The sequence below is a fragment of the Pogona vitticeps genome, chromosome 1 (assembly GCF_051106095.1).
Source record: "Pogona vitticeps strain Pit_001003342236 chromosome 1, PviZW2.1, whole genome shotgun sequence".
In the NCBI taxonomy this organism is placed as follows: Eukaryota; Metazoa; Chordata; class Lepidosauria; order Squamata; family Agamidae; genus Pogona; species Pogona vitticeps.
Window position 1 is genome coordinate 30,903,537 of NC_135783.1, and position 25,720 is coordinate 30,929,256.

The 25,720-nt window shown below is 40.5% G+C and overlaps 1 protein-coding gene and 1 long non-coding RNA gene across 5 annotated transcripts in view; one reads left to right on the forward strand and one right to left on the reverse strand.

Moving 5' to 3' along the window:
* LOC110087181 (spermatogenesis-associated protein 7 homolog) overlaps positions 1-22,531 on the reverse strand; it is a 79,940-nt gene extending 57,409 nt beyond the window's left edge. For all 4 annotated transcript variants that reach the window (XR_013540335.1, XM_078382952.1, XM_078382950.1 and 1 more), the window contains exon 1: positions 16,972-22,531. The gene's annotated coding sequence lies outside the window, so the exon portion shown is untranslated. The remainder of the gene's footprint in view (positions 1-16,971) is intronic.
* Positions 4,258-17,939, forward strand: LOC144585783 (uncharacterized). Its single transcript, XR_013540336.1, has 2 exons — positions 4,258-12,436; positions 16,849-17,939. It is a non-coding gene; the product is annotated as an uncharacterized LOC144585783 (long non-coding RNA).
* Positions 22,532-25,720: the final 3,189 nt, after the last annotated feature.

Genomic DNA, 25,720 nt, shown 5'->3' on the forward strand with positions numbered 1-25,720 from the left:
CGTGTTTTTGTTGTGGGTGTATTGTTGTGATAAGGGGGAGAGATGATCTGTCACTATGATTGATGGATGTTGTTAGCTGGCCTTTTGTGTGCAGTGATCACTGCTCTTTGTGGCTGGGTAGAATTCGTTGGCCTTTTACAGTGCTGTATTTTTCAGTGCTGGGAGCCAGGCTTTGTTGAGTTTTAGACTTTCTTCTTTTTTGTTGAATTTCTGCTGGTGTTTGTGGACTGTTTATGGATGTTCACTAACTTCCATGTTGATTTCAGAGCCCAATATAGTGCTTAAGAGAATATTCCACCTTGACTTGGACCAATGCGGAACCATCCTAAATAGAACTTCAAGTAGCATTCTAGAATACTGTGCAAAACTTTATGTCTCTCACTATCATTGGAAAACCCAGATTTAACAACTCTTTTCTTTTTGTCATTAGATTAGCTGGGGATTAAGCCTGACAAATTACAAACACATAATTATGAACATATAAGGGGATTTACACATCACGTATTTAAACTCTCTCCTTTTTGTTGTTGTTGTTGTTGTTGTTGTTTTAAATTTTAATATTGTTGTTGGCCACCCAGAGTAGACTTTGGTCTAAATGGGCGGGATATAAATAAAATAAAATAAATAAATAAATAAATAAAATAAAAAACGAAACTGCCAACAATGTTTAACAATTTTGGCAAAAGTAGCAGAAATGTGCAGGATGAGTTGCATCTTCTGAGTGAATCAGAGCTGCAAAGTTTTAGAGGAAACGAGTCTGAGGATTTCTTTGCAAAGAACAGCCTTTATAGCACGTTGAATTCTCTGCCCATTTTCGTTCTGTTAGAGAACAAAATTGTGGGTTCTTGTTTCTTAATGTGGACTTCCTGTGTCATGAAAGCCATGTTGCAGCCAAACTGGAGTGGACAAAGACATTTTGAAGTAAAACATTAATCCTCACAACCCTCTCAACCCTTCAGGCTTCCGTGTTTCATCTGAGCTCATCTGCAGTTCTCACAGAAGCTGGGAGAAAAACTGATTTTTCCCAGGAACAATATATTGTCATACTCTGTTCCACAGTGATACAAAGCACTTGGGGGTTATGTAATCTTGAATGCGTAATTAAGAGACATTAACTTTTTTGTTTTCTGTTTGAGTGCTGTTAACTTGTTTTATCTAAGTTATGTCTATTGTGTTTTATTTATCCTGCTGTAAACCCCTCAACGTAGTGCATCACACTAATGGGGCAGTAAACAAACAAACAAACACAAAACAACAAACAATCAACATGAACAACTGGTCCTCTGTTGTTGATATGGACCAATCCAGCTGCTTTTATTTTTGGCTTCCTTTAATGGAAGAAAATAGTCATGATGAGGACTGGTACCTACAAATTAAAGCACTATGTCACAGTGTGGGAGGTGCTATCCCATTGCCATCACTGAAATAGATTCAACAGTCTTTTTCTAAGTGAATAATGGGAAAACTTGTCCTTTGTTTCAGGCTGCAAAGTATCTTGGGGCAGCTCTGAACAGAGGTCAGTAAAGTCTATCAATGAGAGGATGGTCTTACGTAGATTAAAACTACCTCTCATTTTTAATAATAATATGGGGACATATTTTCTCCCAGTCATTTCAGCCTAGACGTATTAAGGGATTTTTGAGAGATGCTTACAGTCAAGGCCAAAAATATTGACACCCTTGCAATTCTGTCAGAAAATGTGTGGGATTGTATCAGATTTGACCTTTCTCTCTGCTTTTTTGTGTTGTTCCAGCGCAAACCAAAGAAATGAACATGTGAGTACCAAAACATTTGCAACTGCAACAATTTTCTGAGAGAGGGTTGTATTTTCTGACAAAATTGCAAGGGTGCCAATATTTTTGGCTATGAGTGTAAATTCGCCAGCCACAAATCAGATCTCAGGGCATGTGGGCAACAGTTTTGAGAACATATGAGTGCAGGTTGAGACTATAATTAGATGAGTGGTAAATAATATTCACCCAAAAGTGCTGCACGATCTTTTCATGTTGTTAGATGATGTTAGAGAGATAAGCTGTATTTGAGAAGTTGTGTTTTCTATGAAGCAGTATTTTCTGGGGAACTATGCATACAAAAGTCTAGGAGGACTCTTAATTCCACCATCACCTCCCCACATGTCTGGGAAAATGAGATGACCACCATGATTTTTTCAGTCCTGTGATATGCTAAAACCCCTTGTTTTAGGTGAGTCGGTCAAAGCTGCAGCTGAACAGGTCAGTGATATTTTTATCAGACTGAAAACAGAAAAAGGAGGGAACACATCATTCTATGGATTCAAGCAATTTAATTAGCTCTACAATTTTACCTGTGACATGTAACAATAAACTGTGAAGCAGGTGGGTGGCTTGACTGAAAACATAGCCATAGCAAAGAAAAGAGGTATGTTTAATTCACAAGCCTAGTCATTTAAATTTTTTTATTATTCTGGTTTTTTAAATTATTATTAAACTCACCTCCATTTCCAAAGTTCCTACAGGAAGCAATGATCCTTATGTCATGCTAGAGACTCACATTCAACCACAATAAATTAACTTTGCCATGCTGATTTCTAAATATAGCATGTCCTCTTGAGTCTCCCATTGTTTACTTTGGCCTTGGCCTGCAGTTGGGAACATGTGGCTCTCCAGATGTTAAACTGCACTCCCCAACAATCCCAGTCAACACAGCCAATGCCAGGGAATTATGGAAACTGTGGTCCACCTGGAAGGCCACATGTTTTCTCACCTCTGGACTAAGAGAATGCTACTGCAGGCCCAGCCAAGGAAGATCAAGGACCTGTTTTATATATGAAAGGCCAGAATTCTTTTGGTATTTGCACAAGGTTGTAAAGTGTCATTGCTAATTGTAGCTAATTGATGAGGTGTCAGGGTGCATCTGAGTCATATGCCTGGTCATACACCCAACTGTACCACTAGCATGCACTCTAGCATCTCATCAATTAGTCTCGACAATGAACATGAACCTTACATGGGCAATAGTAAGATCCTAGCCAGTTTATCTTTCCACCCTAGCACTGTAATTAACTGAATGTCTCATTAAATATTGACCTTGCTACTGAATAGATTTTTTTCTGTTTTTTTTTTCAAAAGGAAAATTTAGTCAAATATCCCTTTAACCAGGGGTTGGCAAAGTGTAACTCATCTGCCAAATGAAGACCCATAGGCATCAGTGTATTTTCCCCACTTCACATCCCCATGGTTCCCTCTGACAATCACCCATACTTCAAACTGTTTATTTTTATTTTTTCATAGATGGATATTACTGCTTCTTAAGTCCTCCTGAAAGTGTGGCTTTTGCATAAAACCGAGTGGATGTCTGGTCACTGTGATCTTTATCCCCCCCCCCCCCAGTGAACATTTTTTGGAATTTCTAGGTTGTGTGCAACCTGTAGCAGATCTGGAGGTAAAAAGCTACCATCACCATTCCAGGTCTGCCAAAATTGATCACCCTTGCTTTAATGCAGAGGGTGAACTTTTTTACCTTTTACCCCCCCCCAAAAAATTATATACGCTGAGATTACCCCCTTGATTCGAAAGGAAGGAAATCTTACATTATTTGAATTCAAAATATTATTGAATCTACACAGGCTGTGTACTGAACTAGCAGGATATATCATCAGTATCAATGGCTGCCAGGCTATGTCCCGAACTAGCAGGATGCACCAAATTTAATAAAGATGTGCACTATTTTTGCTGGAACACATTGCACTCCAACCATGGGATGGTATAGGGAGTAGTAAGGTGTCCAACGTGCCTAGCATGTTGCATTAAATTTTGCCAGCTCACAGAGGATTTAATCATCATCAGTGGCTGCCAGAGTGGTGCTAGCAATGATATGCTTGCTAGAGACAGACAGAGTTGGGGGGGGGGCTTTTCCTACCACTTTAATAATTTTGTGTGTGGTGTGCAAAAAGGAACAAACCAGGCTAAAGGTCATATCACCCACCCTGGTGCCACAGCCCAATATCAAAGACCAGTGCGCTATTTTTTATCATCATCAATGGAAAACTCAGCAGTGGCCAGAGGATTGGAAAAGATCAGTCTACATCCCTATCCCAAAGAAGGGCAGTGCCAAAGAATGCTCCAACTACTGTACAATTGCACTCATTTCACACACTAGTAAGGTTATGCTCAAAATCCCACATGGCAGGCTCTGCTCATTACCCCCAGGATTTTCATTTTTACCCCATTTGGGGTAATTTACCCCTGTTCCCAGACAACTGCTTTAATGCATAGATAGAAGTATAAGGAATATGTATCATAGGTTTTTAACAGCTAAGATTGCCAACTAGTCCATGGAGAAGAGAGGTCGCACAACCTGGTCTATATGGTTCCTAAAAGCAAACTGAAACCTGGGATGCTATGTGTTTGCTCTCAGCTCAGCTGACTAGAGGAAAGGTTATATACGATACACATACTATAACAGTATGCATTAAAGTTGCAGTCTCTTATGTTGGGGCTTGACTTCTGCTACATTTACTGAGAACACTATCCCTTGTTGATAACCATGAGGATTGTAAGGAAAGGGAAAAAAGGGACCAGAAAACTCTTGGAAGCAATTTTATGCCTCTTTGCAGCTACTATAATTTCAAGCATTTGATTGCAAATTATGAAATTGTGCTGGAACCAGTTCTGACCAGATTATAAAGCAAGTTCTGATACTTATCAAGTACAGAAGGTATTGTGCTTTTGAGTGAGATATTCTGTAAGAACTGTGTTGACATCTATGGGACTTGATAAGTATCACCAGTTCTTTTATGCTTTTCTCAGAACTAATGCTGTCCTTAGTAATGTCTGGCTAACGTTCTTCAAAGTTCAATGTGAGAAGTGTGGGTTTGTCATTATCTGCTCATCCATTGCCCGGTCTTTTTAGTTATGTTCTAGTGCGACAATTTTTTTGAAGGGGACAAAATCCTTGAGCATTTTACATCTACAGAGGCAAATAAAATGTTTTTGCAGGAACAGGTATCAAATAGCCATTAAATACTGGAACATATGACAAGGCAAAAACAGAAAGTAGAACTACCAATGAAACAAGATGCACAGTTAATTTGTTGAGGTTTGATAATGATGATAGAGAGGATGATGGTGTATCACTATGATACCAAAGTAAGAAAGGCATTCACTTACAGAATAGTATGCACCAAATATTTAAAAAGAACAAAGGAAATGCAGAAGAAAACTGGAAAGGAATCAAGGAGTAGAAGGCTGAAGCTCTTATCGGTACAGACATTACTTCAAAAATTCCCAGAACTTTTTTGTAAGTGAAAGTGAAAAGCTTCAAGCTATCTTGACTTCAGTTCAAAACAGGGGTGTCTAGCACAAGATAGGAATGATCTAAGACAAAATAGCTAACTATATACCCTGAAAAGCTATACATCATGTTACCCTGCCCACAGCCAATTTTGCGTGATTTCAAATGATAAGCAGTGGATGGAAAACCAGTAGGAGTTTCCTAGTAGGATAAGTAACAAATCCTTCCTGAAACCCTGAAGAGTTGCTGACAGTCAGAGCTGAGAATACTAGGATAAATGATTCAGTGGTCTCATTCAGTATAAATCTATTTCCCCGTGTCCCATGTGCTGAAGAATCTTTAGAGGAAGGGCTGGGTAGATCAGCATTAAATTCCCTCTCACTGAGTATGCAGATTAACATGTGCCACCTTGGTGTAAACCCTATGGAGTAGTTGGCTTAACTAAGCAGGTGGGGAAGTTCTTAGGAAGGAGCTCTGCTGATGAAGTTCCACTTTAGAAACAGAAAGGAAAGTCCTTGCATTCCCCTGGGAGCGGAAATTCGTCTGTTATCACCTTGGTTTAAGTAACAGAATGTCAACATTATATGCAGCAAAATGAATGGAAGGTCAGAGTTCTTGTAGTAATGTTTGCACACCTCTTTGTATTTTATTTTAGAGCTTTAAGACTTTACCTTTGTAATTTATCTTTGTACCATATATCATTGTACAAAGGACAATTCTGAGAGGCAAGGTTGTTCTGTGATTTATTACCTGAATTTTGGATTAGAGAGTTTGTAGGACCTTCCTTCTTCCTTCCCTTTCTTTGTGAGCTACTCCTTCCTCACAGTCTTGTTGATGTAGGGAACTCAGGAGAGCATCCAGTTTGGGATATGTTTGTATTATCGCTGCTGTTGCATTTGCTAGCTGATACAAAATTTCAAACCCTTGAGAAGTTAAGCGTATTTGCAGTACTTGTTTTAAATGATAGGCCCACAAACTCAAGAATGCAGTACCCTGTCAGGCAGCTTCCTATTTCTGTCTCCTACTCTTCATGAAACATAACATAGAGCAGAAGCTGAAAAAAATTTTTTTGTCTTGACTCCAGCTCCCAGAATCCCACAGCTAAGATGACCATTGTAGTTAAGCTCAAAAGGGATAGGGGTGTTTATGTGAGGTTGAAGATGCCATTATCACCACTATCTCTTGTGACATCGACATCCCATCAATTCGACCTTGCAAGCCCTGGTTTTGCTATGCCACTGCCTGTGCCTCCTTGCCTCGATGGGTATGAGTTTTACCATACTTCTAAATTTATTCTGTTTCTCATTTCCTTCTCTGCTTTCTCTGTAGTATAAGAAAATATATATGTTCTCTATGTGTAGGAGGGAAGACTCAAAAGAGAACATATATATTTTCTTATACTACAGAGAAACTTTAGGCAAGATGGTGCACCCCAGGCAGTCCGTTCATCAGTGTTTGACCACCACACAAAGGCAGAAACTGAGGAACTGGTTGATTATGTCAGAGTCAAAGAACCTGTTCAACATGCCTCTATGCTGTAAAGTCTCATTACTGGAGGTACTGAGACCTAGAACTAAGACACCATTTTCAGTGATGGCAAAAAACAGTTTTATAGGCCCACAATGGAAACAAAACACTTCCCTTAGGATAAAACTTGCCTGTCCTCCAAATTAAAACAAATGGCATTGTGGTGCATTCTGGGGCCACAAAATGATGTCTGGTAAGAAGTGTAGGTGAACCCTTATAATACAAAAGAGAAAATATAGCGTAATTACATTCTTACATGTGCCCTGCCAGCACCCATGTCCTCCCCCAATATGAGAACTTCAACCCAGTTAAACAGTTGTAGGATGAGATAAAAACTTCCACCCATCTTTTTTAACTCCGGCATCAGCCAGGAGCATCTCCTGTTTATTTCAAGTTTCCAGGTGCTAGGGATGGGATTTTGAGATTTCTTTGAGGCTTAGCTCTGCCCAAGCTTCCTATTCCTGCCCCAGTGCTAGCTTGAAGCTTTCTTTTTGAACAAGAAGTTTGGGCAAAGCTAAGCATAGCTAGGCCTCAGAGTCTTCCAGTTAAGGCCTTGCTTCCATGTGGCCACAGTTACCTGTCTGTCTGTCAGAACCCCCAGAATGGAAAATTATGGGATTTGTAGTCCAAGAAATCTCAAAAATCTCATCCCTACCAGGTGCTACCTGCTAATAAGTTAACTACAGAGTTTTCCTCTTTGCCTCAGAGTTCTTAAAACTCCCTCTTCCTTCCAGATATTCCCCTTTCCACTTTCCTTTCTCTCTCCTCTTTTTTTCCTGCTGTCCAAAGATAAATATGTGGAGTTGTAGCTCCACCTTACATGAAATGGAAGAACAAAGACATGTACTTAAATAATTTTTTTGTTCCCTCTTAAACTAGAAGGATTCACCATTATCATTTTCCTTTTCCATGGGAGGGTGTGTGACTTGGCTGAGATTTCCACAATTTTTGGAACCAAAAAGGGAATAACCAAATTCTAAATCTCTCCAATATAAATGTCAACAGTTTTTTCACTTTTCAGAATGTGCTCATGTTGTTAAACCAAAGTCAAGCAGCGTTAGCTTTATGGAAGTCTTCTCTGCTTTTTAAAATTCACTCGACATGTATCATGTTCTTTCTTGACCTTTCTAGAAAGTGTCAGGCAGTGGTGGCACACAGAAAGCTATCTGCTTTCTGTTAGTTATTCTTTCTAATAAAAGATATGTCAGTAAAATCTCAAGTTGTGATTCAATGGTGAATAGTATTTCTTCTTCTAGCATTTTGTGATGAAGCAGGGCCAAAAGTCCTGTTACCGCCACCATCTCTAGTAAATATCTACTCGAAAAGCATATATTGGTTTATCGACTTGATTAACCAATTAAGAGACTGACTGGTGCTGTACTGAGGAATGCTAATTACAGTGGGGTCTTGACTTAAGAACGGCTTGAGTTAAGAACATTTTGACTTAAGAACCACTCTCATAGGAAAATATTGACTGACTTACATACTTAGATTTGAGTTAAGAACAAAAAAAAACCACGTGGGAGGCAGGGAAAGTGCAAAATTTGAACTTTCAGTTAACTGTTGGCCAGTGAAAAGGGTGCCTGTCTGCTTCCTCACTCCTCCCAGCATTTAGAGAGTGGATTGGGAGACAGTCTTCAGACTGCCTGGTACTGTCCTGCCTGGACTGTATTTTCCCTGCCTTCCCTGAACCTTTCTTGACCTAAGAAAAAAAGAAACAAAATATCCCGCTCTACTGGTCGAAGGCAGAATAGCAGCTTCCCATTAGTTTCTATGGACGGAAAAGAGCAGATACGGATCAAATGGTTTTCAGTGCATTCCTATGGGAAATGCAGATTTGACATGAGAACTTTTTGACTTGAGAACCGCCTTCCAATACGGATTAAGTTCTCAAGTCAAAACCCCACTGTAATTAGAGCCAAGCAGATGTCCCATCACCACTATCAGTGTACAGATTCAGTTGCAAACTCAAATAAAATTAAATCCCAAGAAATTTCACTTTAATGCAGCTAAGACAATACCACTGGTCCGTTTTATGTTATCAATGGACGTGGCCGACATTATGGAACAGGTAGCTGTTTTTCTTGGGGCAATTGTTAGGAGGTGAAGCCCTGACCTCAAACAAATGTATTTGTTTCATGCTCCTGTGAATCTAGAAATATAACGAATTAGCTTGACTATGTTTAATGTATATGCCAATAAAGGTTGTTGTTGTTGTTGTTACAATACCACTGAATGATTTGAACCAAGGCACCTCCTGTCTCATTAATTTAGACTACAACTTTGAGAAATTCTTAGTATCCCAGACTGGGACTTCCGGGGATTGGTTTGTGCCCTTCACAGCAAGGGAGGGAGTGAAACACCAGCAACACAACTCTTGAGCATCCTTGTTACATAAGTTCTAACAACAACAGTGCCAACTCAGGGGGAAAAAAACTCCCCTATTCCAATCTTTGCCTGCTCCACCTTTGTGACATAACAAAGCTGCACCTCATCATCTCAGAAGTTGTCCCTAAAAATCTAAGGAAATAAGATTTGTCTCAGCTGGCAACCCTAATTACTATGCATCTTGATTTATATGGGTGATACTTCTTCTGTCTTAGGCAGCAAAATGTTTTGAGCCAGCTCTAGTAGTAAGCACCATTATTTTATACTGTATCTGTAAAATAACACTTGTGCTTTTTTCAGATATCCTTAAATGTTGTTCTTAGAGGGAGAAGCAACTAGGAAGGCCATCAGAATGCAGGATGGCAGCTCTCAGTGGGCTGGAAAGCTGCTAGTCGCTGCTGTACATCAGCTAGGAAACAAGGATTAGCTTTCTGGATCAACAGTCATTGTTTTAGCCTTTGCCCCATTATTAACATCTGAGGTCTCCACTAATTATTTTCTGCAGTTTTGAAACATGAAGGTGAGGATTTTAATTGCCAATCTAATATTTTGTTAATGAGCTCCGGGCACACAAACATCAACAGTGATATTTACTGAAGAGTTGAGAAATTCCTCCTATATTATTAATGCCCCAGAGCCTGATGTTCAGCAAAATTAGTGTTTACTGCTTAAGGCAGGAGGCAAAGAGATGACCCATCATTAGAGTCTAATCATAGCTCAGTGCAGGAGTAGTATGAGACCACTAATTTTTTTTAAATCAAACAATTGCTAGCTTTTATGGATCAAAATCCACTTCCTCAGTCATGCACTGGATATCTTGTCAATCATATCTTCCCTACAGCCATTACCTAGCCTATCTCCCTTTTTCTTTTTTGACTTTCTTTCTTTCTTTCTTTCTTTCTTTCTTTCTTTCTTTCTTTCTTTCTTTCTTTCTTTCTTTCTTTCTTTCTTTCTTTCTTTCTTTCTTTCTTTCTTTCCCATCTTGGACTCTGTGATTAATCTGGATTTTACTTTAGTTTATTTTTGTGATATATGTAAACCGCCCAGAGTAGACACATTCTAGATTGGCTGGCAAATAAATAAATAAATAAATAAATAAATAAATAAATAAATAAATAAATAAATAAATAAATAAATAAATAAATAAATAAATAAATAAATAAATAAATAAATAGTGCATTGAAATTAGAGTCCCAAAAGTTCAAGGTTGATTGTTGTGCCGGGTATTGTTTCTTAGAGGTAGGTTAGAAAATGTGCAGTTTGCATTCATAATCAGGCGTAACCAAAATGGTTACACTAGTATAACAAGTCAAATTTGCTTGTCTGGAATTCCTGCCTCATCTCAAGATATAGCCAATACCAAGTTCTGGTTCTTTACAGCAGGTTCTGGTATCTCACAAAGGTAACAAAGACTATTTTTGGGGGTTGTACTCAAGTCCAGACAGAAATAATAAAGCAATAATGGTTCAAAGGACAGCTATAAAAATGCTGTAACTGATTCTTCCCATATATTATAACTAGCACACAACTAATTATTTTTTGTACACTTTTTAATTGCATTTTGTATATTTTAGCCATATACAGTGGTGCCCTGCTTGACGACGACAATCCATTCCAGCAAAATCGCTGTAGAACAAAATTGTTGTCAAGTGGGGAAAAAACCCATTGAAACGCACTAAAAATGGTTAATGTGTTCCAATGGGCGAAATACCTCATCGTCCAGTGAAGATCCTCCATAGGGCGGCCATTTTCCAGGGCCTATAAAGCGAAAAATCAGTCCTAAAAACAGCAGGGAGCCATTTTGCACAACGGGTGGCCATTTTGAAACCCGACAATCAGCTGTTTTTAGATTGTCATAAAGCGAAAAATCGGTTCCCGAAGCAGGGAACTGATCATCGTCAAGCAGTTTTTTCCTATTTAAACAGTGTTTTGCGATCGCAAAAGCGATTGCAAAAACATTGTCGTGAAGCGGATTTGTCATGGAGCGGGGTAATTGTTAAGCGGGGCACCACTGTAATATGTTTTATGAGCAGGTCACCCGACCATAATAAATAAATTCATTCATTTATTCATTCATTCACGGGAGAAGGGAACAGAAGAAATTCTTCTGATGCTGATTTACAAGAGCCAGCAAAAATGAAACAATCCAATTTTTTAAGAATTGAAGATCACATCCACAATACTGTATTTGGTACTAGGTTATACTAGTAGTCCTGCTGCCGCCCTAAGTAGACGTTGTCTAGAGGGGCGGGGTAAAAATCGAATAAATAAATAAAATAAAGGTGGCATAGAAGTGCAATTGGTTCATTAATTACTGCTAGTGATTCTGTAGTTCTCTCCTACTCCCAGGATCAGCTAATTCAGATTTTCCCATTACAGGACAATTTTTAATGAGACACAAATCTCAGTTCCAAATTAGAAGTAAGAATTTGTGTGTCCTTGAAAGCATAGCTCTCTCAAGAGGTAAAAGACTGAGTATCAGCTTGCTGCATTCTGGGTCTTGTGATTTAGGCCAGTTTTGTCTTGTGATTGGTCACTAGGGCAGTAAAGACAGTTTTTTTTAACAAATCTAATTGCTTAGGTGCAATTTTCAAAGAACTGTAAGCCTCAAGAAAAGGCAGGACACACATATCTCTCTTAATGTGTGATTTGAGCCTCAGTAGCCCATGGTCACATAGCTACAAAATTTAAATATGCCTGCCAACAGGACAATGAGTAGTCAATTTTGTTCTGCTTTTATTATGGTGTAAGATTTCATGGACCAGATGTATCTGATGAAGTGGGCTCTCTTCCATGAAACCTTCTGCCCTAATAAACCGACTCAGCGGCATAGTTTGGCATTTAAGTTTACTCTCCTGTTTTGCTTTCAATTTTTGTGCTCTGAATCATTACTAGGAATCTTGCTGAAAGGAACGAAGGAACCTAGGAGTCTCCCAGCCAGGTTTTTGTCAGCAGGCAATAGAGGGAATCCAAGCATGACGCTTCTGTTTTTCACAAACTCTCCAATCTTTTGAACCTGTAAGGCAAGTCGGACCACCCCCTCAAAATCTGCTCCAGTTCCCTTGTCCAGGATTTCTTTAAAAACTGTTTTTCTAATATGTAGGACAACAGACAACTACAATCTCCATTTCAAGAATGAAAGTCTAACAACAGGAGTAATCTAAGTCCAGGGCCCTCCGAAAACTTCAATGGACAGGGCAGGTGCACAACAAAAGCTTCATCTGCTACTTCAAGAGTCTTTTTGGCTGAGGTGAGTTTTTCATAATCAAAATGACCATAATTAACTAAGTGCACCTGGAAGAAAGAAAAAGAGCCCATGCAGTAAAATGATCATTGGAAAGTTAAATGTTAGAATTTTACATTGTGAGCAGAAATTAGACTGTTTCAGTTGTATTTTCTAGCCAGTCTGCAATAATGAATCACGTTGTGGGGTCTTCTTTCCCCTCCAGTAAAGAGTATCTGTTTATTTTACATTTGCCATGGTTATAGCAGAATGGGTGCTTATCATCAAAAGATTAAATACAATGATAAAGTTCTTTGAAACAAACATTAGCCTAAGTCACTGGTACTTAACCTTGGGTTACTCAGGAATTTTGGACTGCAACTCCCAGAAGCCTTCACCACCAACTGTGCTGGGTGGGGTTTCTGGGAGTTGCAGTTCAAAAACATCCAAGTAACAAAGGTTAAGAACCACTGGCCTGTTATCCCTGTGGAACGGTTCTTCTTTCACAGGGGTCTCAGGCCCCAGTTCTAAACTGAGGAGAGGAGGCTCTTGTTGCTTAAACACAACCCCTTCATTTGACACAACGGGTCTCTTGTCAACCACAACTTCTAACAGTCCAACTTCCAACTGCCCTTGAACATTCCCAGCTGTTAAAGTCTCCTCTTCCTCCCACTGAAGAGATTTCAACAAACCAAACCATCCCATTGGTTCCTCTCTCCGTTCACATACTATGCCTGCTCTGGAACCCCTGGTAACGGTTTCCAAACAAGGGTGTTGGGTCCGTTCCCCATTGGGTTTCTGGTAGGTGATCTGGGCCAGTCTGGTAGACCTTTCTCTCCCAGGTGGAGAGAGAAAGAAGGGATAACTCCAGGCTTCTGTGTGGGAGGCTGTCCATTAGCCTGTGCAGGGACTCTCCCTAACCAACACTTTCCTGGCAGTCTCTCTTTTTCATCTCTCTCTTCATTCTGTCTCAGCATAGGAGAGAAAATGAAGAGAAAACAAACCGCTTGACCAGAGGTTGGGTCTATGTTTGCCACTCACTCCCAGCCCTCAGGAAGCTCATCTGAGTGGCTATCCTCTTTCTGCAGGTTGCCTGCTTTTCCTTCTCCAAGAGACTCCCCTCCCCTCCTGTTCTTTCCCACCTGCTCATCCTTCTCTTGTTCCCTTTCATCTTCCCCTGTCTCTACATTCTTTCTCCTCTGTTGTCATCAGCTACTGCTTCCCTCCTCATTCTCTCCTTTTATTCCCTTCTCTCCTCCCACCCACCCTGTCTCCCTTTCCTGTTCAGCTGTTGTGATTTCCTCCCTCACTTTTGGTGGGAACTCCAAATGTTACCTGTTAGATTCCTGCCTTGTTAATCATACTTGTGGTTTCGTAGTTCTCTGTGGTTACAGGTGGTGATAGCTGCCCTTCCCTTCTCACAATCCTTAACTCTTTTAACACACATTGTATGCATAATGCTACTTTCCCAGATACGCTGCTCCTTCCCCTCCCCCTCTGTGCACCCACCTCAGTCAGTGTTTTCAGAGGCTGCAAAACCTTACTGTAGCAGAGTTATCTGTTAATTTTTTAAAATTCTATTTTGCATCAGTCAGCCACAGAAGCTTTCAGTCACTCATAGGTTTTTAGCCAATTTAGTTTTGTTACTGATTTCACATAAAACTGATGCCTATTCTTCACAGTACCACTCAACCTGCGTCCTGGACTATGGTTGTACTCTGATGTGCTCTGACTTTGTGTCTAAACTTGGCATTTCTCTCCCCCCCCCTTTTTTTTGTATTTGTGTTGTCATTTTGTAATTATGACACAAGATGAACATTATGTTTCAAGGAACATTTATTGAAACTATTAATTTCATTTAGTTCTTCTTGAATACATTAGACGAGTTGCAACTTGAACATCTTTAGCAACACTGGAGTTTTAACTACATAACTGACAATGAGGAAGGAAACAATGCACTGGTGTTTTAGTGTTTTGTACGCATGTGCTTTTAAAATAATGTCATGTTTAATCAATATCTTTTAGAATTAGAGGTATAGATCTACTGGTAAATCTCCGGGAGATTTCAGCAAGGTTTTGGGACTCCTGGATATTTAACAATGACAGAAGCAAAAGTCTGCCTACATCTTGGTTATATCAATTGAAAAAAAAAGTTTTAATCTACCAAAAGGAAGCACCCCTAATTAAGCAAGCAAGAAATTTTGAAATGTCATTATTTTTACTGTAACTGTAGAATGCAAACAGCAACAGAAAAGAAGCATTCTCTTTAGGCTCATAAACAGCAGAGATGCCTGCTCTAAGAAAATGGTTCTATGTCCACCATCTTACCAGCAGTGCTTAGAAAAAAAAACTTTGGGCGACTTCAACATCCAGGAACCCCCACTCAGCTGTGAGTGATGCAGGGAACTTCTTGTTATGTGTTGTTGTCAATTTACATCCAATCTTGGTAGTGTTTCTGAGGTACATGAGATATTTGAGGAGCAGTTTTACCATTGCTACCTATCCACCCCCCCAGTGAATCTTCATGACCTAGCAGGGATTTGAACCCAGTTCTCCTGAGTTCCAGTCCATTACGTTATCTGCTACACCACACTGGCTTTCAGGGAACTTAAATAATTCCCCAAACTCTATTGTTTCTAACTTTGATCCACTTACAGTGGTGCCTCGCATAACGAGTGCACCGTTTAACGAAGAATCCGCATGCCGATGCGGATTTCCCCATCGCTAATGCAAGGACATCCTCGCATTGCGATGGGGGAACAGCTGTTCGGCGGTTCCAAAATGGCCGCTGGGACACCCAAAATGGCCACCGGAACACTAAAAATGGCTGCCTGGACACCCAAAATGGTCACCGGGACACCCAAAATGGCCGCCGCAACATGGGGAAACATCGGAGACCGGTGAGTTTTGGGCCCATTTGGAACTTCGTTTAATGCGTTCCAATGGGTTTCCCCGTCCCACTTAACGACGTTTCCCCATAGCGAAGGTTAATCCGGAACGGGCACCACTGTATATGCAAATATACGGGCACCACTGTATATGCAAATATAATTGATTACGTAATCAACTGACTGTCACATGATTAATTGATTGAAATATCGAGTTGCAGTTACAGCTAGATTTTTTCCCCCCTAGAACTTCAGGGAGGAACTGTAGCATTTTGCTCTAGAACAGTTTTGAAAAGCATTACACAAGTATCTCAAAAAGGAGAAATGGTGAGATTGGTTTATCAGCCACTTATACAGAAAAAAAAGCTCAGTGGATAGTTCAGTGGTGTAGATATGGTTGGCAGTTGGCAGTTTGATTCTCCATTGTGCTCCCTAGTAAAGCCAACCTGTGTAGCCATGGGCAAGCTGCACAGTCCCAGAGTGCCCCCACAAGAAGGACATGGTCAACCACTTCTGAATATTCTCTATCTAGAAAACCCAGGAAAGGGTCACCCTAAGTCTGAATTGACTTGACAGCATGCAATTATTATTTATACAGGAAAAAGCAATTGTGGAATATTGCTGGAAAATGGCAAACTTATTAGACTAGAACATGAATGTGTTACTTTTTGGGATTACAGTGGGGTCTTGACTTAAGAACGGCTTGAGTTAAGAACATTTTGACTTAAGAACCGCTCTCATAGGAAAATATTGACTTGACTTAAGTACTTAGATTTGAGTTAAGAACTGAAAAAAACCCACGTGGGAGGCAGAGAAAGTGCAAAATTTGAACTTTCAGTTAACTGTTGGCCAGTGAAAAGGGTGCCTGTCTGCTTCCTCACTCCTCCCAGCGTTTAGAGAGTGGATTGGGAGACAGTCTTCGGACTGCCTGGTCCTGGACTGCCTGGACTGTATTTTCCCTGCCTTCCCTGAACCTTTCTTGACCTAAGAAAAAAAAGAAACAAAATATCCCCCTCTAGTGGTCGAAGGCGGAATAGCAGCTTCCCATTAGTTTCTATGGACGGAAAAGAGCAGATACGGATCAAATGGTTTTCAATGCATTCCTATGGGAAATGCAGATTTGACTTGAGAACTTTTTGACTTGAGAACCGCCTTCCAATACGGATTAAGTTCTCAAGTCAAGACCCCACTGTACAGCTCCACGAAAGACTGGGAGATTTTGGGACCAGTAATTTAAAAAACAAACAAACACCTTTCCAACATTTGGCTACCATATATAAAGGATGTGAAGCTCCATGCAATATGAGTAAAACACAGTTTTGGAATGGTTGGGAGTAGGGGAAATAATAGGTAAAGCAGTTTACGTCACTAACTTTGTGAATAATAATTTTTTTCCACCATCACATTCCAGCTGTCCTTATCTTATTTTCTTTGCATGAGCTGCTGCTATGACAGAAAACAAAACAGAGTGGGGTGTAAATGAATGTTTCCTTGACACAGATTCCTTAAACCGGACACTCTTTTTCTCTTGCCCTCATTCCTTGCAAGCAGGTTCCTAGTAAAGAAGGAAGAGAGGAAGGAAGAAAAGATCTGGATTTCACAGCAAGAATAGGAGAAGTGAGTCATCATGAGAAATATCGAAGAAAAGGTTTTTTTCTTGAGATCCTTTCTTACCCGGTGTAGCTGGTGAAATTGCTAATATAGTCCAGTTCCCAAGCAAAGATAAGCAGGTTCCTCTGCGTTTCTCAGGAAGTCTGCAAAGTCTATAGGAAGGTGTTTGTGAACAGTGTGATTATTCCCATAACAACAGGAATCACAGACCTGTCACCCAGGGAGCAATGAACAGTTCAGGCAAACAGAAATCTGCCTGGAAACGAACTGCACAGCGTGGGGTCATCTGGGGCCAAGCAGGTTTCCATGATGGAGTGCTTTTAAGTTCACACAAGCTTGCTCTCTCCCAAGAGAGGGGAAACGGAGCACTGTTTTAGCAAAATGGAGATGCTCTGAAATGACTCAGATTTGGGGACTTGGGCTGTGGGAAAAGGAGGAGGAAACCCCATGCGGGGAAAAAAACCCCAGGTCATTGCAAAAAAAAAAAAAAAAAAAAAAAAAAAAAAAGGACAGAGTTAAAAGCAGATGAGTGCCAGCAGGAAGTGGTGACAGTATATACCTATATGTATCGGTCAGTTTTTTAAAAATTAGCTTGATAAATATCTTAGAAAATGTCTGAGAAAAATCCTTAGTTGGACTAAACAGGCAAAGTGGGACGAATGCAATATCCTCAGCTATATTATGTTTTGTTTAGTAACCTAAGAGACATGAAATTCCTAATAGCAGGTAGCTTGTGATCATCTAGATTTTCCAGCTTTTGGCTGTGGCCAAAATCTTGTTGCGTAGTTGCGCTGGCAGAAGGGAAATGGTGTAACTTGCAGTGCCACATTGCCATTAATTAATAGTCCCTGCTCAGATTCCTCGTTGTATGCTAGTTGTGTGGCTTGACATATGACTAGGAATCCAAGCGAGGACTCGTAATTAGTGCCAGCTTGCTACTGTAAATGACATCTTTTCCCTTCTGTTGGTACAGCTATGCAACAGGATATTGGCATTGTTTCATTGTGTTTTGCAGAGGTCCTCCCCCATGTGGTGAAAAATGCCTATTTGTGCTTCTCCCCATGGATTTTACCTTGGATTTAATATATTTTGTAACTGGTTAAGGGAAGACAGACCTAGGCTTAATTTGTAAGTCTGACTGCCGATGCATAAATCTCCTGGGATCTGATTGTGGAAAGGAAAATAGGTTAATTCTGGAGAATATGCTTTCTGATTACTATATAGTTTGACTGTCAATATACAGATAGGAGATGGATGGACAATTCTTCATTTTCAGCTTAGTGTTAACAAGAACTGATTCACTTATCTATTTATTTATTTGTTTGCTTGCTTGTTTTTTTTCAGCAACAAAATTAATAGGTATTTTGGATGGAATTCACAACATTTTCATAGGAAACTTACACAATTTTGGTATGTAGTAGCTAAATGTAAGATCACCAGACACTGGGAAAGAGCTGCAGGATATACCATATACAGATGGTGGCAAAAAGTGTAGAAAATAACTGTCAGAAAGACTGGCACAGATGTGGGGGTGGCAGACAGAAGAAGGACATTGCAAAGGGTTCATTGTGTCTTTTTGGGGGGGGTATGTCAGCCCTGTTTGTATGTATCCAGCCATATAAGAAAGGCCTGCCAGTCACAGAAACACTGCATGCAGTGTTCATTTGAACATGTTTAGAGTGCCCATGCTGAACATGCAAAGGTGATATCTAGATGGGAGAGGGACTTATTTTGCACCCCCATATCCACATGTCATTAAGTTGCTAAGCTATCTGTTTTAAGACACTAATGATATTGGGAAATTGAAACCAGCTGGGAAATTAAAGCAGGAACCTCAGTTCTGGTTCAATCCCAGCAATCACACGTACTGTAAATGAACAAAAATGGAACGATCCAGTTCCTACCTACAGCAAGAATACATGCTGACAGGGAGCCAGAAAAGTGTGGGTGGGAACAACCCAAGCACTGCTTCTAGTTTTTGAAAGACTATGCAAAATGGCAACAACTGTTGTCATTTAACTACATAATTTGCACAGTTTGTGTAGCTTCCATAATTTCTACAAAAATAAATCTTTCACTTGCAACAGTATTCCCTAGCTGGCCACATGAGCAGCAGGACTTATTAATTTTAATGTTTTAAAAATTGTTTTAATATATGACATTTTATATTGTCTTTTAAAATGTTTTTAATCTTTTTAAGTTTTAATGTTGTACGTCGCCCAGAAGCCACTGGTAATGGTGCAGCTAAAAAATATTGTAAATAAATAAATAAATAAACAATCCCTTGCTGTTTTGCAGGTGAGGAAAAAAGTGGTTCCTTTTTCTTGGTACATAGAAATGAGGCTAGGAAATATTGAACCCGCACTGAGGAGAAGGGGGCATTGTGATCCAGCCCTGTCCTTGTGCACTTAAGCTACCCAGTTTTGAAGCACCTTCAACAACATAGCCATTAAAAACAATGTGGGAGTAGGAATGGGTAACATTTTAAAAAAAAATAATTTAAAGTTTTCTTTTTAAATGAGTACTTCTTCAATTTTATTTCCCTGAGCCAATATGCAAGCCAAAATGCAATTATATTTTGATACCCAATGTTGCCCAAACTTCACAACACACTGTATAGGCAGTGAAAGAGACATACCAAAATGTGTAGTAGGAATAACAGCTACTCAAAATTATGGTAGTAGGCAAAATAGCACAGAAAAAGCAATATTTTTGGAGAATTGCATACAAAAAAAGGTAGGCTTTGCAAATTGGGCTTTGCATACTATTTGCAACTGATGGATATTAAAAAAATAAGATCAGAAATTGAGTTGGGAAAAAATAAGAAAAATAACTGAAACAGGAATTGACACGTTTACCCTTTTCATTCCCCCTTGGGAGTTAAGGCCATTGACATCGTTCTGAGTGGGCATGCTTAGACTGCACTGTCAGCTGACATTATCATTCTTGCCTTACTTCTTTACAATCTCTGCACTGGTTTAGGAGACTCCCCTCCCCTCCCCCACTAACTAAGTGATTTTGTAGTCCCACTGAGCTCTTCATAAATAATGCATTTTTATTTCAAAGTAGTTGTGTTTATTTGGGAGTTTTAAAAAGCTTTCCTAATTATCTCTATTTATAGAAACTCTGTTTTACCAAAAAAAAAAAAAAAAAAAAAAGAAAGAAAAGAAAAGAAAAGAAAAGAAAAAAAAAGTTCAGCCCCAAAGTCTCAGTTTATTCCAATCAAGATTAGGAAAGTATGCCTACGGTTTCAGTGACTTAGGAAGAAATACGTTGTCCTTCGTAGAGCTGTTCAGGTATGAGAGAAAATACAGAGTGCTTTCAATGGGCGACTAACAAGCTTTGCTTGCTTGCGGCACACACAAAAAGACCTGTCAATGCGTACCCTTTTCTGTACTGGGTCAGAACTCTGTAATGTCACAAGGACTGAATTGCTAATAGGAACTGTTGATGAGGTCCGTTGCAGAGAGCAGGAAAATAATTTCTATACTTCTGTTTGCCTTCACGGATTCCTGCCTTGTCATGGCGAAGGGGCTTCAGTAACTCAGAGAAGCTATGGGCTATGCCGTGCAGGGACACCCAAGACTGACAGGTCATAGTGGAGAGTTCTGACTAAACACGATCCACCTGGAGCAAGAACTGGCAAGCCACTCCAGTATCTTTGCCAAGAAAACGCCATGGACAGAAACAAAGGATATTATGCTGGAAGATGAGCCACTCAGGTCAGAAGGTGTTCAACATGCTACTGAGGAAAAGCGGAGGACAAGTACAAGTAGCTCCAGAACTAATGAAGTGGTTGGGCCAAAGCTGAAAGGACGCTCAGCTGAGGATGTGCCTGGAAGTGAAAGGAAAGTCTGATGCTGCAAAGAAAAATACTACATAGGAACCTGTAATGGAAGATCTATGAAACTTGGTAAACTGGATGTGGTCAGACAGGAGATGGCAAGGATAAACATTGACATCCTGGGCCTCAGTGAACTAAAATGGTCAGGAATGGGCGAATTCAGTTCAGACAATTATCATATCTACTATAGTGGGCAAAAATCCCATAGAACAAATGGAGTAGCCCTCATAGTCAATAAAAGAGTGGGAAAAGCTGTACTGGGACATAATCTAAAAAATGATAGAATGATTTCAATAGGAATCCAAGGCAGACCTTTCAACATCACAGTAATCCAAGTTTATGCACCAACCACCGATGCTGAAGAGGCTGAAATTGACCAGTTCTATGAAGACTTACAACACCTTCTAGAACTGACACCAAAGAAAGATGTTCTTCTTATTCTAGGGGATTGGAATGCTTAAGTGGAGAGTCAAGAGATAAAAGAAACAACAGGTAAGTTTGGCCTTGGAGTTTTTGTGCCTCCCCTCTCTGTGGTAGAGTTTGCAGGGCCATCTAAAGAGTTCATGGGGCTGCAGATAGGTACGATATTGAAGGCCCTCTTACTGGTCTTTACAAGGACCAGTATATATGTGCCCAAATCTGCTTCTTATTGGTTTTTTCCTCTGCACAAATGACATCAAGCTATAAGTTACGAGAGAGACATACAGTATTTCAAAGGAAACATACTTCAAAGGAAGATCGTTTTTGCAGTCAGCACCCAAGCACCATGTAGAACTTTGAGACTCAAAGACGTATGTGTTTTGCTACTCTAGCTGACTGTGAATAGTATCTTTTAAAAAACCATAAGGTCCTCTTGAACTCTCCTGGGCACATCCTTCACTTTAGCTCAGTGTTCTGGGAAGGTGCCAAGATCATCAAGCCCAAGGCTGAGCCTGTTTGGGGGCAGCAGTGGCAACCCACCACCCATTCCTCTTGTTCTCCCCACCCTCTTCCAACTTATCAAAGGCAATATGTAGGATTTCCAGTTTTCAGGATGCCAGAGAATTGCTATGCTTTCCCAGGTCTCTAGGCAGAGAAAAATGTCTGGGGTGAGCAGGAAGGAAGAACTGTGATTTTTGCATATGGGTTACTTCAAAGCCTGGGCACCCACATCCACCCATTCCCCATTGGCCATGGGCAATGATGTTTCTCTCCGTGTTGTGCTTCTGTAAGAACAGCATGTCAAAAAAGAAAAAGAAAAGAAAAGAAAAGAGTAAGGGAACGATATTGGGGAGACAAACAAGTGGTAACACCTAGTAAGGTCCATTTTACATTTGAAGCAAGTGGGGTGAACTTGCTCATCTGCAGAATCAACTGGCCCAAAGACAGTTCTGGACTACCTCTAACCTTGATTGCCTGACCTCCATAACATCGCTGAGACCTACTCCTTATTCTCAGATGTTGGCCTGAAATGTCAAGAAGTGGTGCTAACTTTACAACTAGTGATGGACCTTCCTTCCTTCCTTCCTTCCTTCCTTCCTTCCTTCCTTCCTTCCTTCCTTCCTTCCTTCCTTCCTTCCTTCCTTCCTTCCTTCCTTCCTTCCTTCCTTCCTTCCTTCCTTCCTTCCTTCCTTCCTTCCTTCCTTCCTTCCTTCCTTCCTTAATTCTCTAAGGATCTCTAGTCAAAATTCTGGTAGTTTCAGCCCAGAGACGTACACTAGCAGACACTTCCATTTTGCTCACCTGGACAAAGGCCTAGCAATCCAAGGTCCCATCAGATCATAGGCTTCCATATTCTGTTGCAATGCTTCCTGGGAGGAAGCTGCTGAAATGCTTCCTGGATGAACTAGTCTTTTAGGACAGGGGTCCCCAACCCCCGGTCTGCAGCCTGGTGCTGGTCCGTGGCCTTGGCAGGACTGAGCCATGGAAACAGTTTTCACGTCTCCTGTCATGCACTCCCCCTATGCACGCCCACACGCACACATGGCCCGCCCATCCACATGCATGGGTTGCCTCGCCCACCCGTGCAGGTGCACCGTGCCCATCCGCGAGCACACCCCACCCATCCGTGCATGCGTGTGAGTAAGCTGGCCCATGCTCAAGCACCACCTGCGTATGCGCATGAGCATACCGTGCCCACCTGCAAGCATGCTCCCACCCACCCATGAGCATGCTCCACCCATCCACGCAAGCGCACCATGCCCACCCGTGAGTGCACCCCACCCATCTGAGCACACGAAAAACTATTTGCTGACATTCCACCCTAGAAATAAAAAATACAGCAACTCATAAACATTATAAAGAATTCTGCGACACTTTAAAGACTAATCTGTTTCATTTGGCATAAGCTTTCGGAGGATTGCAGCCCACTTCATCAAGTAAAGTAACTAAAGTGAGTTAGCATTTAAGATGATAAAGTGCTGTTTATAATTTATACTAATTCCCGTATTTTCATTTCCAGGGTGGCATATTGGCAAACAGTGTTTCACTTCTCATTTCCTACTTTAGCTTTAGAGTATTTTTTTTACAAAGAAAGGAAGAGGAATATAAGAACATTGTACTTGAAAACTAATTAGAATGAAATTTCAGCATTCTTGTTATATTTAGCCTGTATTTTCCCCCTTTATTTTAATGCAGCATGGCCAAAAGAGAAATGGCCTGCTTTGTTAAAATAAGTATAACATGTGGCCAAAGCATACGTGTGTCTTTAAAAATATGTATTTTATGATGCTGTATGTTCTTGGTGTTGGAGTTTTATTTGCAACCTTGCATATTGTCTGCAGTTTGTTTCACTGCCAGGGACTTTTCAGGACTGGGGTTATTGTTTATCTAGCACTAACTAATCATTCCTTCCAGCCTTTGATTTCAAAGAGAGACCTGCCTCTCTTCTGAGTGTTTCTTTCCCTTTCTTTAGTCTATTGTTTGCTATTGATCTGTTCAGTTGGTTGCTAAGTATGTGTGCATAAAGAAAGCAGCATACACACCTCTGTAATTTTAAGTAACTATAAATTATTTTTTTCTCCCCCACCGCATGGCCTGGGGGTGGGGCCTAGGGGGTGGGGCTTCCTACTTTAAATGAGCATGTCCCAGGACCCTGGACCCTTTTCCCTAGGAAGCTGGGCTGAGCCTGAAGGCCAGGTGTGTTTGCATGGACATTTTGCTGAGGTGTTTTTTTCTGGGCTTTCTTTTTTCTCCCCCACCCCACTGCATGGCCTGGGGGTGGGGCTTTCTACTTTAAATGAGTGTGTCCCAGGACTGCACGCCGATATTCTCAAATTCTCTGATTCTGTCTCTGACCCTAACATGGTAAATAGGAACGCCAATTAGATTTGCATACACCTGGGAGGCAGGAAAGTTTTAAGGGTCGGATCATATTTCCGCACTATTAAAGAGCAGGCCGGATAGGTGGGGCTTGTCAGCCATGGAAGGCAGCCCATCTAGGAGAAGGAAACCTCCGATTTCAAACCTCCACTGCCTTGTGGCTATATCCACTCATGGAAAAGGCTTCAGGAGTTAACCTAGAGGCAAAATCCGGAGCTGGAGTCCCGAAGGCAGTTCATGTCATTCTGCCAACTCCTGCAACGTTGCTGGAACCAGTTGTATTGGCTCTTGCCTTTCCATTGGACCATTTCAGCAATGTGGAGAGGGGGGGATCTGCTGCTTGGGTAACAGCCTATCCTCCATATTACTTTACCCAGGCTTCATGCTCTGGAGAGGACACTCCTCGATTCAGAGCATGTTACCATAGTCTTTTGAGACTGAAGGATGCCTACGCTATGCTAAATTAATTTTTCTTTCTTTCTCCCACAAATGTCTCAAAGTGAGTTATTGAGACTTTTCATGACAGTTAATGAGAAAGAGGTGGACTCTGGAGTACTTGTATCTATTCTCTTCTGTGGGTCTCTGTATTTCTGCTGTATAGCAAAGGGAATTTTACCAGAAATTCAAAATTCTGCAACACTTGGCTCTCCTAGCTAGCACAGAATCATGAGGTTGAACACAGATAGCTATTTAAAATGTTAAAAGCATTTGAAATGTGCATTTATTACAGGATGTTAAGAATTTCTTCAGTTGAGATGGTGACCAGAACTGAATGGATAAATACTAAGAAATCATAAAACACATAAAATGCAGAAAACTAGAATACTTCACCCATGAATTGACAAATTAGAACTACAGATAGCTCCTGCTGGTCATTCAAGACAAAATAAATGAGAAAGGAAGGAGAAAAACTCAGTGGCTGCAGAAGCTTGGAGACTGGTTAGGATGTGGTGCAAGATTATTCAGTTTCCAAAACGTGAGAATATCCAACCTTCAGTAGCATAGGAACAAGAAGCCCACACTGTTGGTTCTTATACACTACACATTGATCTACAGTACTGATCAAAACGGTACGTAAAAATCTGGGCTGCCTGGAAAGATCTCAGTCAGTGCTACATCCCAGCTAGTTCCTCTCCTGTTCTGTGATTCATGAGTTCTGTGAAGTATATCCTGTGGTTAACTTTTCCTTCTCTCTGTCCTGGTACCAGTGAAGTAACCTGAGGCTCTAACAGAAGGACCCAGCAAGAAGCTTCTTTCAAGTAGAGCTTGGAAAAGTTGTTTTTCAAACTACATATCTCAGAATTCTTCAGTGGAAATAGAAACCTTTAAAAATAACATTTTCAAGCTTTGATGTTCTGCTGCCTGTAGCCCTGCATTTTGAGACACTTGTTCCCATCTGTCCAGAATAACTACCATCTCTGTCCATAAATCAAAACATTTCCAGCACTTTTTCATTAAGGTAAAATGTTAAGGGTCACAGGATTGGGTTCTTTCTTTCCAAACAGCTGTTACAAATTAGGGAACTAAGCTTTTAATAAAACACATCCCAGTAAAATGTAGCTTTGTGGCTACATTCCCCCAAAGTGTTCCAATTGTCCAAACATGGCCAAACGGCAGGACACTCGCTAATGCAAATTCTTTGCTGAGTGATTCATAAATAAAAACAAA